Below are 12,875 nucleotides of genomic sequence, written 5' to 3' on the forward strand. Positions count from 1 at the left end.
AAGCCCCTAGACCCGTTTCTGTTTGGTCCGGAGGTGGCAAACCGTGGGTGAGGGAAGAGGTGTGAGCGAAGGGGATCGTAACCACGAGCTCCTCTCCTGGAGCGCGGGCGGGATTGAGACAGGAAGGGCATCCTGCTCTTGAGTTGTGCACTTTCATTCATCTGTGAAAGTAGCAAACGGGGGCGAAGAATTGGAAAGCACTCCCGTTGTTGCTGGCGTGTTTGGCCTGCTCGGGGGCGCCCAGCTGGGGGGCTGTCCTAGTTTTCTTTAAGGATCCGTCCCTCACTTGTTCTCTTTATTCCCTCCCTCCCATCCTTAGATTACCAGCTTGATCGCCCGCGCTTTTTTCCTCTTAGTGTCCTTGTTCTGTCTTCAGCCCTTTTCGTTCAGCATTATCTTTTTTCTTTTCTTTTCTTTTCTTTTCTTTTCTTTTCTTTTCTTTTCTGTTCTTTTCTTTTCTTTTCTTTTTTCTTTTTTTCCAGGTTGGGCTGCTTTCCTTAAAAACCTGGACTTTGGAGGAAGCGCCTGCCACTGAGCTCCTGTCTTTTTTTGTTTGTTTGCTTGTCTGTTAAATACCATTGGCCGGGCGCGGTGGCTCACCCCTGTAATCCCGGCACTTTGGGAGGCCGAGGCGGGCGGATCACGAGGTCAAGACATCGAGACTACCCTGGCCAACATGGTGAAACTCCGTCTATACTAAAAATACAAAAATTAGCCGGGTGTGATGGCACGCGCCTGTAGTCCCAGCTACTCGGGAGGCTGAGGCAGGAGGATCGCTTCAACCCGGGAGACGGAGGTTGCAGTGAGCCGAGATCGCGTCACTGTACTCCGGCCTTGCGACAGAGACAACGTCTCAAAAAAAAAAAAAAAAAAAAAAAGGTTAAGTTTTAAAAAAGTAAAAAACTTCTTCCTTTGTAATCCGTCCCTCCTTCCCACGCCATTCCCTGGCATTACTGCTTAGGTATCCTTTGTGCCTGCCCTGCTTTCTTCAAGCTGAATCTTGGGTCTCTAACTTCTTCCCTGGAAAGGATGGGTGGTGATCCTGGAAGAAACCTCACCCACCCCCCATTCCCACCCCAGAAAAAGTGAGGCCTTGATATATCTTATTTTATTCTGTTGTGCTAATGAATTGGAGTGCCTCTCATATACAAATTTAATTTGAAGGCTTTCAATTACTTTTAGCATTTTGTGTTTAAATTTTCTTTGTGCAGTGTGTGTGGGGTTGGAGAAGTGTAGGGAGAAATGGGAGGGAAGAAGGAAGAATTTCCTGCAGATTTTCAAACCTGTAATAATGAACTTTTAGTTTTAAGTTTTATTATCATTAAAAAAAACAAAATGTTAAGCATTGTAATTTGATTCTGTCAACAGGCTTAAATGTTAAGACTATCTTGCCCTTCTCCCATTCTGAATTCCTCCCTACTGATATGGATATTTCTGCTTAAATTCATAATTCATTTCTGCTAAATGATGCTAATTCTGCTTTTAACAGGTTGTTTGCTTCTCAAATTGGCTGTTTTTAATTTTTAAACTTCGTCTGGCTTTTGCAGTAGAGTCAGTATTCTCACAGGATTTCTTTAGATTGAACAAATTCTCTTTTAAGTGAACAATGATGAAGTAAACATTTTGAAAAAGTAGGTTTTAGAAAATTATAAGGTAGCCAGACATTTAAACTTTTAGGTATTGTTTGAATGATGGGGTGGTATTTAAATTCTTTTTGAAGACAGGAAAAAAAGAAATGAGGTTTTTTTCCTTTCTTACATCCTTGCAAGTAAATTAGTGGTAGCTTTTTTTTTTTCCTTTCAGGTTATTAGTTTGTTTCCATAATTATTAGGGTTTAGAAATGAATTTTTATCATGGCTTTAATTATTACTGCTTTGTGTTGACTAGATAATAAAAGACAGTGCATCTCATCTTCAGATTTACCATGTGCTTCCAGAAAAAAATGTTATACTTGTGGACCAGTTTATTTTATAAGATTTTAAGAGTAAATGATTTCCTGTGCTATCTTCTGATTTTTGGTTTTACATCAGTTAAATAAAGGATTTGTCAAGGAACTAGCATTGACTATTTAAAACGAAATGCATAATATTTAATTTGAAAAGAAAGTGTTTATCCTAATTTTGTTAATACCTTAAATTTTTTTCATATTTTTCTTGTTTGTAATAACTTCCAATTCAGAAAGTTAAACACTTATCTTTTAAACAGTTGTCTTTAAAACCTGAAACTTGGCTACCAGCGTTAAATATTCTAATATTTTAGTTATGTGGCCCAGGATTTGACACCAAGACACTTATATTTCAGCTGTCCTTTGTATGAGTCCATTTCCTTAGTAGGCTCAATCCGACTAAGTAGTTGAATTGTACCGTTTAAAGGGAGGTTGGTGAAAATAATGAAAATATATTTTTGCATCAATCAACATTACTAATGGGGGAATAAGCTTATTGTAGGGCAATCTTTGTTCTCTGACTTTTTCCCCTTCACTTAATGATGGGGTGGTATTTGTTTAGCTTTGTTCTTTCGTGGTACTACTAGTGACTGTACACAAAAGGTAATGCAGTGTGATACTATGATACTATTTCTGTTTCTGGGTTTACATCTGACTTCTGATTGGGTTCTTATCCGTTAAAAAAGTTAAAATGTCAATTAGCTTGGAACTAAGGAAACTTGTTACTTAAATCTCAGTCCCACCTCCCCCCATCATTATTTTCTCTTCGGTATTTCTAAGTTTGAAGGAAATGGAGATGCTTTCTGCCTCTATTTAAGATTTCAGGAGTTAACTGAAATTTTAAAATCCCCTTGGATAGTATTCAGTTAGATAGGGTTAATGTTCTGTTTAGAGCACATTGATTCCCTTCTGTTGTTATGATAGCCCTTAGTAAACTCAAGATAAAAAGCTGTAAGATGGTAAGTGCTTTTGTGTTTTCTTTGTTTAGTGGTTTTGATTCCAGAGTGATAGATTGAGTATGTAGAGATTGAGAAACTTATTATTTTACTTTTCATTTGTTTTCTTTGATACTTTTATTCAAAGGGCTTGTTTTACGTGGCGTTTAATCAGTAAATTGCCTTGAAGAAGGAGCTAACCAACATCTCTGCAGAGAACAAAAATATTTTTCACAACTTTGTCTTAGTAGTAATTATAACTGGTTTTGTTAATACCAATCCTAAAGTATTAACAATACCCATTCTAATTACTATTAAGGCTTAGGGCATATTTACAAAATTCCTTTCTACATCTGTGCATGTTTCTGTTTGAATGTTAATTTGTATATTAGTCATCAATAAGCAACATCACTTTGATATTTAAGTCTTATCCTTTTTTAAAAAAACATTGATATAAATGTTTTTTGGTTTTGGATGTTTTTCTGTCCAAAATGGCAACCCTACTTTAAATTCTTTTCACACTGAAGCTTCAACCGATGCAAGATGCTTTTGTGTTCCTTTCCTACTTATTACTGCTAACGAATGCTCTGACTTTATTGCACTACTGTACTTTACAGCTAGCAGTGCAATAGTATTGTCAAAGCATCTGAAAGCAGGATGAACGCCAGAATTTTGATTCTTACCTTACATCTTTCTTCGGTATCAGTAAATAATTTACCACAACCTTTGTTGCTGAGAACTATAATGTTGTTACTAACAGTGTATCTTTTAGAAAGTCATAATTTGAAAAAAAAAAAAAACCTTTTAACTAATTAAAAACAATATTTTACTGCATTATGAACACATCTGGAGAATATTTTTTATATCTAAGTTGTTATGGTTTGTCTAAATGAGTAATACTTTATAATTTGTTGCTTTCTGTTACATATTTGGATAGGTTCTGTCAAACTTTAGGTTTTATTTGAGTTTTATGATGAATTGGTAGTGATGGAAACAATTTCTGCTGTATATTTTTCCTGCAGTTACTTGCCCCAAGTCATTTTTTTTTCTCCAGAGACAGAGTCTTTCTCTGTTGCCCAGGCTGGAGTGCAGTGGCCCAGTTACGCCTCACTGCAGCCTTGTACTCCCGGGCTTAGATAATCCTCCCTCCTCAGCCTCCTAAGTAGCTGGGACCACAGGCGTGTCCTACCATGCCTGGCTAATATTTTCTTGAAATTTTTTGTGGAGACAGGGTCTCACTGTGTTGCCGAGGTTGGTCTTGAACTCCTGGGCTCAAACAGTCCTCTTGCCTTGGCCTCCCAGAGTGCTGGGATTATAGGTGTGAGCCACTGTGCCTAGTCCTCCAAATCTTAATTGGTGTTAATTTTGTGTATTGTCTAGGAAATGGTTGAATTTAAAACCTAAGAGTGTTTGTTTTACAGTTTATTCTTATGAGATACAATAGTGTGGATTCATCACTTTTAAAAAATATGAATTTTTTTGAGATACAATTATATAAAATAAAAGTAAGTAAGCTATTTGTTAAGCAAAGCCGAAGTCTTGCTGTGTTGCCCAGCTGGAGGGCAGTGACTATTCACAGAGGCAATCATAATGCAGCACAGCCTAGAACTCCTGGCTTCAAGCAATCCTCCCACTTCAGCCTCCTGAGTAGCTTGGACTACAGGGGTGTGGCATGCCCAGTGAACTGATGAGTTTTGACAAATGTATACAGTCATGTAACCACCACCACAGCCAGGATATAGAACATTTCTGTTACTTTACAAAAAGCTCCTTTGTGGCCAGGCATGGTGGTGCACCTGTAGACCTAGCTACTCGGGTGGCTGAGGTAGGAAGATCACTCGAGCCCAGTAGTTCCAGACCAGGCTGAGCAACAGAGTGAGACCCCTACATTCCTTTGTGCCTCTTTGTGGCCAACCTCTTCTTCCCCAAGTCCCTGGCAACCACTGATCTCTAGTTTAACTTTTCCTAGAATTTCATATAAATGGAATCATACATTATACAGTCTTTTGTGTCTGGCTTCTTGCACTTAGCATAATGCTTTGAGATTCATCCATGTTGTGTATTAGTAGTTGGACAGTTTTTATTGCTGAGTAGTATTCATTGTATAGAATATCACAAACTCTTTATCCACCAACTTATGGACATTGGGTCATTTCCACGTTTTGCATATTATGAATAAAATGGCTGTGGTTGGTCTCGAACTCTTGAGCTCAAGTGATCCTCCTGTGTTGCCCTCCCAAATGTCTTTGTTTAATTTTTTTTTAACAATATTTTTTTCTTTTTCTTTAGAGACAGGGTCTCATACTGTCACCCAGGCTGGAGTGCGGTGGTGTGATCATAGCTTACTGTACCATCAAACTCCTAGGCTCAAGCAATCCCACCTCAGCTTCCTGAGTAGCTGGAACTACAGGTGTGCATCACCATACCTGGCTAGTTGAAAAATTTTTTTGTAGAGATGAAGTCTCACTATGTTGCCAGGCTGGTTCTCTAACTCCTGGGCTCAAATGATCTTCCCACTTCAGTCTCCCAAAGTGCTGGGGTTCTGGGAGTGAGCCGCCATGAGTATGTCTTTGTGTGGACGTACTGTTTTCATTTCTTTTGAGTAAATACTGAAATGGGATTTCTGGTAGCATGATAAATGTATCCTTGGGGGAAAAAAAAGTATGCTTGATCTTATAAGCAACTGCTAAAATATTTTGCAAAGTGGCTGTACTATTTTGCATTCCCAAAGCTATTGATAAGGGTTCTAGTTTTTCCATAACCTTATCAACACTTGGTATTAGGTTGATGCAAAAATATCAGTTTTAATTTTCACACTTCTAACAGTTATGTGGTGGTGCCCCATTGTAGTTTCAATTTGCACTTCCTTAACTAATGATGTTAAACCTTTTTTCATATGCTTATTTGTAGTTTGTATATCTTCTTTAGTGAAATGTCTCACAATCTTTTGCCTATTTTCTTTTCTTTTTTTTTTTTTTTTTTTTTTTTGAGACAGGGTCTTGTTCTATTACCCAGGTTGCAGTACAGTGGCGGTCACAGCTCACTGCAGCCTTGACCTCCCAAGATTCAGATGATACTCCCCCACCTCAGCCTCCCAAGTAGCTGAGACCACAGGCACGTGCCACCACTCCCAGCTAATTAAAAAAATTTTTTTTGTACTAGTCTGGGCAACATGGCAAAACCCCCTCATCTCTACAAAAAAATTGAAAAATTGGCTGGGTGTGGTGGTGCAAGACTGTAGTCCCACATACTTGAGAGGCTGAGATGGGAGGATCACCTGAGCCTGGGGAGGTCGAGGCTGCAGTGAGCCATGATTGTGCCACTGCACTCCGGTCTATTGACAATGACATCCTATCTCAAAAAAAATTTTTTATTTTTATTTTTTTAGAGATGGGGTCTTGTTATGTTGCCCAGGCTGGTCTCAAACTTCTGGGCTCAAGCCGTCCTTCCGCCTCAGCCTTCCAAAGTACTGGAACTACAGGAGTGAACCACTGTGCCGGATAGAGAATTGTTATGTTAGCAATATCGAGCCCTCTGGTGCACAAACATATCTTTTCATTTATTAGGTCTCTAAAATTTTCTCTCGACAGTTTTGCAATTTTCAGTGTGTAGGTCTGCTTATAATTTTTTAAAATTAAAAACTTTTTTTTTTTTTTGGCCGGGCATGGTGGCTTATGCCTGTAATCCTAGCACTTTGGGAGGCCGAAGCGGGCAGATTACCTGAGGGAGTTCAAGACCAGCCTGGCCAACACGGTGAAACCCTGTCTCTACTAAAAATACAAAAAATTAGCCTAGTGCAGTGGTGTGCCCCTGTAATCCCAGCTACTTGGGAGGCTAAGGCAGGAGAATTGCTTGAACCTGGGAGGCAGAGGTTGCAGTGAGCCAAGATCGCATCACTGCACTTCCTGCCTGGGCAACAGAGTGAGACTTTGTCTCAAATAAAAAAAAATTTTTTTTTTTTTTTTTTTTTTTTTTACTTAAAACAATATTTAATAGTCTGTTTAGTGTGATTTCTACTAGTGCTCTTAAAAATAGAGCAAAGGCCAGGCACGGTGGCTCACACCTGTAATCCCAACACTTTGGGAGGCTGAGGCAGGAGGATCACTTGAGCCCAGTAGTTCGAGACCAGCCTGGGCAACATAGCCAGACTCCATCTCTAATAAAATTAAAAAAAAAAAAAAGTAGATCAAGAACAGTTACAACATGGGTTCTAAACGCATTGAATTTCAGAAGAAAGTAAGCTATTTGTTAAGGAAAAGTCCTTTAAAAATAGTTGGGAAAATACAGATACCAGAGGGAAGAAAGATACCTAAAATGTTAGGCATGAACTCAAGGACATCATTTGTAGAGAATGAAGGACATAAATCCTCATCATAAAGCCATTTTATTCCAAATGTGTGTGTGTGTGTGTGTGTGTGTGTGTGTGTGTGTGTGTCTTATATATAAAATTTCTTTCTTAGTTACCAGCCCTGGCCTTAAGCGCAGCTGCTTTCCTCTTTGGCTTTTAATTACAATTTCTTACTGTTCTCTAGTGGGCTGTTAGAATAGTGGGTAGGATTTTGATTTTGTTTTTGTTTTTGTTTTTGTTTTTTTAATAACCTAGAGGAGGGGCCAAGGGGTTCATTTGAGGACACTGTTTCTTTTTTTATTTTCTGAGATGGCGTTTTGCTCTTGTTGCCCAGGCTGGAGTGCAATGCCATGATCTCGGCTCACTGCAATCTCTGTCTCGCAGGTTCAAGCGATTCTTCTGCCTCAGCCTCCCTAGTAGCTGGGATTACAGGCATGTGCCACCACGCCCGTCCCAAAAAAAAAAAAAGAAAAGAAAAAAAGACTATCCCAGATTGGCTAGGTGCAGTGGCTCACGCCTATAATCCCAGCGCTCTGGGAGGCCGAGACAGAGGATTGCTTGAGCTCAGGAGTTTGAGACCAGCCTGGGCAACATAGCAAGACCTCGTCTCTACTAAAAATAAAAGTAAAAACATTAGCTCGGTGTGGTGACAGGTGCCTGTAGTCCCAGCTACGTAGGAGGCTGTGGCAGGAGGATCATTTGAGCCCAGAAGATCAAGACTGCAATGAGCTATGATTGTGCCGCCACTGCACTCCATCCTGGGTTACAGAACAAGACCCTGTCTCAAAAACAAAAATGAAGAAAGAAAGAATATCCCAGATAAATAAAATAGCCATTCTTAATTAGATTTTATAAGCTCGTACTTCTAATTTATCTCAATATATAACATTTTAAAAGTTGGAATCAGTCCTTGATTCTTTGAGTTCAACATTTTTATTCTCATTGTATTATTTATTTATTTATTTTGGGACAGAGTCTCACTCTGTCACCCGGGTTGGAGTGTAGTGGCACCATCTTGGCTCACTGCAACCTCCGCCTCCTGGGTTCAAGCTATTTGCCTGCGTCACCCTCCCGAGTAGCTGGGATTACAGGCATGCACCGCCATGCCCAGCTAATTTTTGTATTTTTAGTAGTGACAGGGTTTCACCACGTTGGCTGGGCTGGTCTCAAACTCCTAGCCTCATGTGATCCTCCCACCTTGGCCTCTCAAAAGTGCTGGGATTATAGGCATGAGCCACCGAGCCTGGTGTAGTCTCATTTTATCAATAATGAAATAATCTTAGCCAATTTTTGCTAAGGTTTCATCTAGTGATTTAGTGACTGCAAAATAAACATAACTTTTTAAGACATTTTTGTTAGTAAATGTAAGAGCTGTAGTTTTACAAATCCTTTCTCTCCCCACCTAATTTGCCTAATTGTAGATAAAAGTGCTTCCTACTTTGTTTCATTATGTGTTTCCTTTTGTTTTTTTTTTTTTGAGATAGGGTCTCACTCTGTCACCCAGGCTGGTGTGCAGTGGCTCAATCACAGCTTACTGCAACCTTGACCTCTCGGGCCCAAGTGATCCTCTCACCTCAGCCTTACGAGTAGCTGACACCACAGGTGTTGCACCATGACGCCTGGCTAGTTTAAAAAACTTTTTTAGAGGCGTGGTTTCCCTTTGTTGCCCAAACTGGTCTCCAACTCCTGGACTCAAATGATCCTCCTACCTCAGCCTCCCAAATTGTTGGGATTACAGGCTTGAGCTACCATGCCTGGACTTATTAAGTGTTTCTAGATCGGGCTAGTAACAGGCTAAAGATATTAGGAAACTTATCTGGGAGACACAGATAAATATGTTGACTAATGTATCTGTGATTAAGTACACATATAAATTAAATACAGATGACATGATGGGAAAAATAGATACTAGATATTATGGGGGCACATTGGAAAGAGGAAACTAACCTGGGAAAGATTTCTTCTTAGAGGTGAGATATAATCTGAGACTTGAAAGATGAGTAGGGATTAGCCAACTGAAGGAGAGGGCAAATATTCCAGGCAGAGGAAATAGTACATGTGAACGTCCAGAGATGAGTGTTTATTGTACAACTGGGGGAAACTGCAAGGGTTGCAGTATACTGTTGAGAGGGAGAGCTAGGAGTATTGAGAAAGTAAGATCAATATTCTAGCTATTAAGCTTTCTTACCATACTGTTTATTACGTTTGTGAACTTTTTTCCCTATTTTTTATTGTGTTAAAATACATGTAACATAATATTTATGATCTTAACAATTTTAAGTGGTATTAAATACATTCATAATGTTGTGCAACCATCACCATCATCCATCTCCATAACCTTTTCATTTTGTAAAACTGAAACTCTCGACTGGGCATGGTGGCTCACACCTGTAATCCCAGCACTTTGGGAGGCCAAGGTGGGTGGATCATCTGCGGTCAGGAGTTCCAGACCAGCCTGGGCAACATGGTGAAACCCCGTCTCTACTAAAAATACAAAAAATTAGCTGGGCGTGATGGTGTGTGCCTGTAATCCCAACTACTTGGGAGACTGAGGCAGGAGAATTGCTTGAACCCGCGAGGTGGAGGATGCAGCGTCGCCCTCTAACCTGGGAACCTGGGCGACAGAGTGAGACTCCATCTCAAAACATAAAAAAGAAACTCTATACCCATTATACAATTACTCCTCTTTTCCCCTCCCCCCAGTGTCTAGCAACTACCATTCTACTATCTGTCTCTATGATTTAGACTACGCTAAATACCTCATTTAAATGAAATCATACAGTATTTGTCTTTTTATGATTGGCTTATTTCATTCAGCAAAATGTTCTCAAGATTCATCCATTTTTTTGTGGTAGCATATTGCAGATTTCCTTCAATTTTTAAGGCAGAATAAGATTCCACTGTACGTATGTACTACATTTTACTTATCCATTCATCCCTCCATGGACACTCGTGTTGCTTCCTTGTTTTAGCTATTGTGAATAATGCTGCTATGAAAATGGGTATACACATATCTCTTTAAGACCCTGTTTTTAGTTGTTTTACGTGTATACCCAGAAGTGGAATTGGTGGATAATATGGTAATTCTATTTTTAGTTTTTTGAGAAGCCACCACACTGTTTTCCACAACTGCTATACCATTTTACATTTCCACCAACAGTGGACAAGGGTTCCAGTTTCTCCACATCCTCTCCAACACTTGTCATTTTTTTTTTTTTTATGGTGACTATCCTAATGACTATGAGTAGGTTCCTAAACACTTTTCTTCCTTGAGATGGAGCCTCGCTCTGTCATCAGGCTGGAGTGCAGTGGCGCGATCTCGGCTTACTGCAGCCTCGGCCTCTGGGGTTCAAGCGATTCTCCTGACTCAGCCTCCCCAGTAGCTGGGACTACAGGCGCAGGACACCACACCTCGCTAATTTTTGTATTTTTAGTAGAGACGGGGTTTCACCATATTGGCCAGGATGGTCTCAATCTCTTGACATCATGATCCGCCTGCTTTGGCCTCCCAAAGTGCTGGGATTACAGGCATGAGCCACTGCGCCCACACTCCTAAACATTTTTAATCATTTTAAATTCATATTCTATAGTAATCATGAACCTATATTCCTTCATTTAAAACATCTACATGTAAACATCCAGTTAAAGTTTTGGGGCCAGGCGTGGTGGCTCACGCCTGTAATCGCAGCACTTTGGGAGGCCGTGGCGAGAGGATCACCTGAGGTCAGGAGTTCGAGAAAAATACAAAAATTATGCCAGGAGCAGTGGCTCACGCCTGTATTCCCAGCACTTTTGGAGGCTGAGGTGGGCAGATCACCTGAGGTCAGGAGCTTGAGACCAGCCTGGCCAACATGGTGAAACCCTGTCTCTATTTAAAATACAAAAAAATTAGCTGGGCATGGTGGTGCACGTTTGTAATCCCAGCTACTCGAGAGGCTGAGGCAGAAGAATCGCTTGAACCCCAGAAGCGGAGGTTGCAGTGAACTGAGATGGTGCCCTTGCACTCCAGTGTGGACAACAGAGTAAGACTCTGACTCAAATTAAAACAAAAAACAAATAACGAAAATTAGCCAGGTATGGTGGTAGGGGCCTGTAATCTCAGCTACTTGGGAGGCTGAGGCAGGAGAATTGCTTGAACCTGGGAAGCAGAGGTTGTAGTGAGCTGAGATTGCACCACTGCACTCCAGCCTGGGTGACAGAGTGAGACTCTCTCAAAAAAAAAAGAAAAAAGTTTTGGATAAAATATAGGGAAATTCAACAGCTCCTGATTAAAACCATTATATATTGATTATTCTATACTTGTTATTGCTCTATTTGCTACAAGATACCATAAATAAGAGAGACATCTTTTAAAAATAAACCTAGCTGGGCATGGTGGCTCACGCCTATAATCCTAGCACTTTGGGAGGCCGAGGCAGGAGGATTGTTTGATTTCAGGAGTTCAGGACCAGCTTTGGGCCACACAGTGAGACACTGTCTCTCTCTCTCTTTTTTTTTTTTTTTTTGAGACGGGGTTACACTCTTGTTGCACAGTCTGGAGTGCAATGGCACAATCTTGGCTCACTGCAACCTCTGCCTTCCAGGTTCAAGCAATTCTCCAGCCTCAGCCTCCCGAGTAGCTGGGATTACAGGTGCCCACCACCACGCCTGACTAATTTTTGTATTTTTAGTAGAGATGGGATTTCACCATGTTGGCCAGGCTGGCCTTGAACCTCTGACCTAAGGTGATCCACCCACCTCGGCTTCCCAGAGTGCTGGGATTACTGGCATGAGCCACTGCACCCAGCCCTGTCTCTTTTTTTTTTAATCTTAAAATATAAAAATTAAAAAAAATACATACATAGGCTGGGCACGGTGACTCACACCTGTAATCCTAGCACTTTGGGAGGCTGAGATGGGTGGATCACCTGAGGTCGAGAGTTCGAGAGCAGCCTGACCTACACAGAGAAACCCCATCTCTACTAAATATACAAAATTAGCTGGATGTGGTGGTGCATGCCTGTAATCCCAGCTACTTGGGAGGCTGAGGCAGGAGAATCGCTTGAACCCAGGAGGCAGAGGTTGCGGTGAGCCGAGATCACACCATTGCACTCCAGCCTGGGCAACAAGAGCGAAATGCCATCTCAAAAAAAAAAAACCCACCATATGTAAACTAAAGAATTTATCTGAATATTCGTGCAATAACACCATCCCTGTCACTTACATGTACTACCATGACCTACTCTGATTGTTCTCAAAGAAAATAGAAGAGTTGTGGTAAAGTGAATAATTCACCCCATTTCTTCACTTCTGCCTGTATCCACATGTTTGTCATGACTTCATGATGGGCAGAGTACATTTTTCTCCTCTTGATGTGCTTTGGTCAATGGCATGTGGGTAGAATTGACAGTGTGCAGCTCTGAACTTGGGCCTTTAAGAGACCTTGAATCTTTCTGCTTACTCTTATGTTTCCTGTAGCTCCATGAGAATATCTCATGGGTTCAAAGAGGGTGAGAGACACCAGTAGCAAAGGTCCTACCAGGCATCCTCCAGAATTGCTGTGTGAAGCAAAGCCACCAAACTCAGCCTAGCCTAGAGTACCTGAACCGGGTCAATGTGCAGGTCCATGAAAATAAATGATCAGTTTTTAAGCCACTGAGTTTCTTGG

General features: G+C 40.7%; 1 protein-coding gene and 1 non-coding gene across 3 annotated transcripts in view; both read left to right on the forward strand.

The window, feature by feature from the left end:
• Positions 1–12,875, forward strand: part of SKA2 (spindle and kinetochore associated complex subunit 2) — a 45,386-nt gene that overhangs the window by 679 nt on the left and 31,832 nt on the right. The gene's annotated exons all lie outside the window — the stretch shown is intronic.
• Positions 3,467–3,524, forward strand: MIR301A (microRNA mir-301a). Its single transcript, NR_162074.1, has one exon. It is a non-coding gene; the product is annotated as a microRNA mir-301a (primary transcript).

The sequence above is a fragment of the Gorilla gorilla genome, chromosome 4 (assembly GCF_029281585.2).
Source record: "Gorilla gorilla gorilla isolate KB3781 chromosome 4, NHGRI_mGorGor1-v2.1_pri, whole genome shotgun sequence".
Lineage (NCBI taxonomy): Eukaryota > Metazoa > Chordata > Mammalia > Primates > Hominidae > Gorilla > Gorilla gorilla.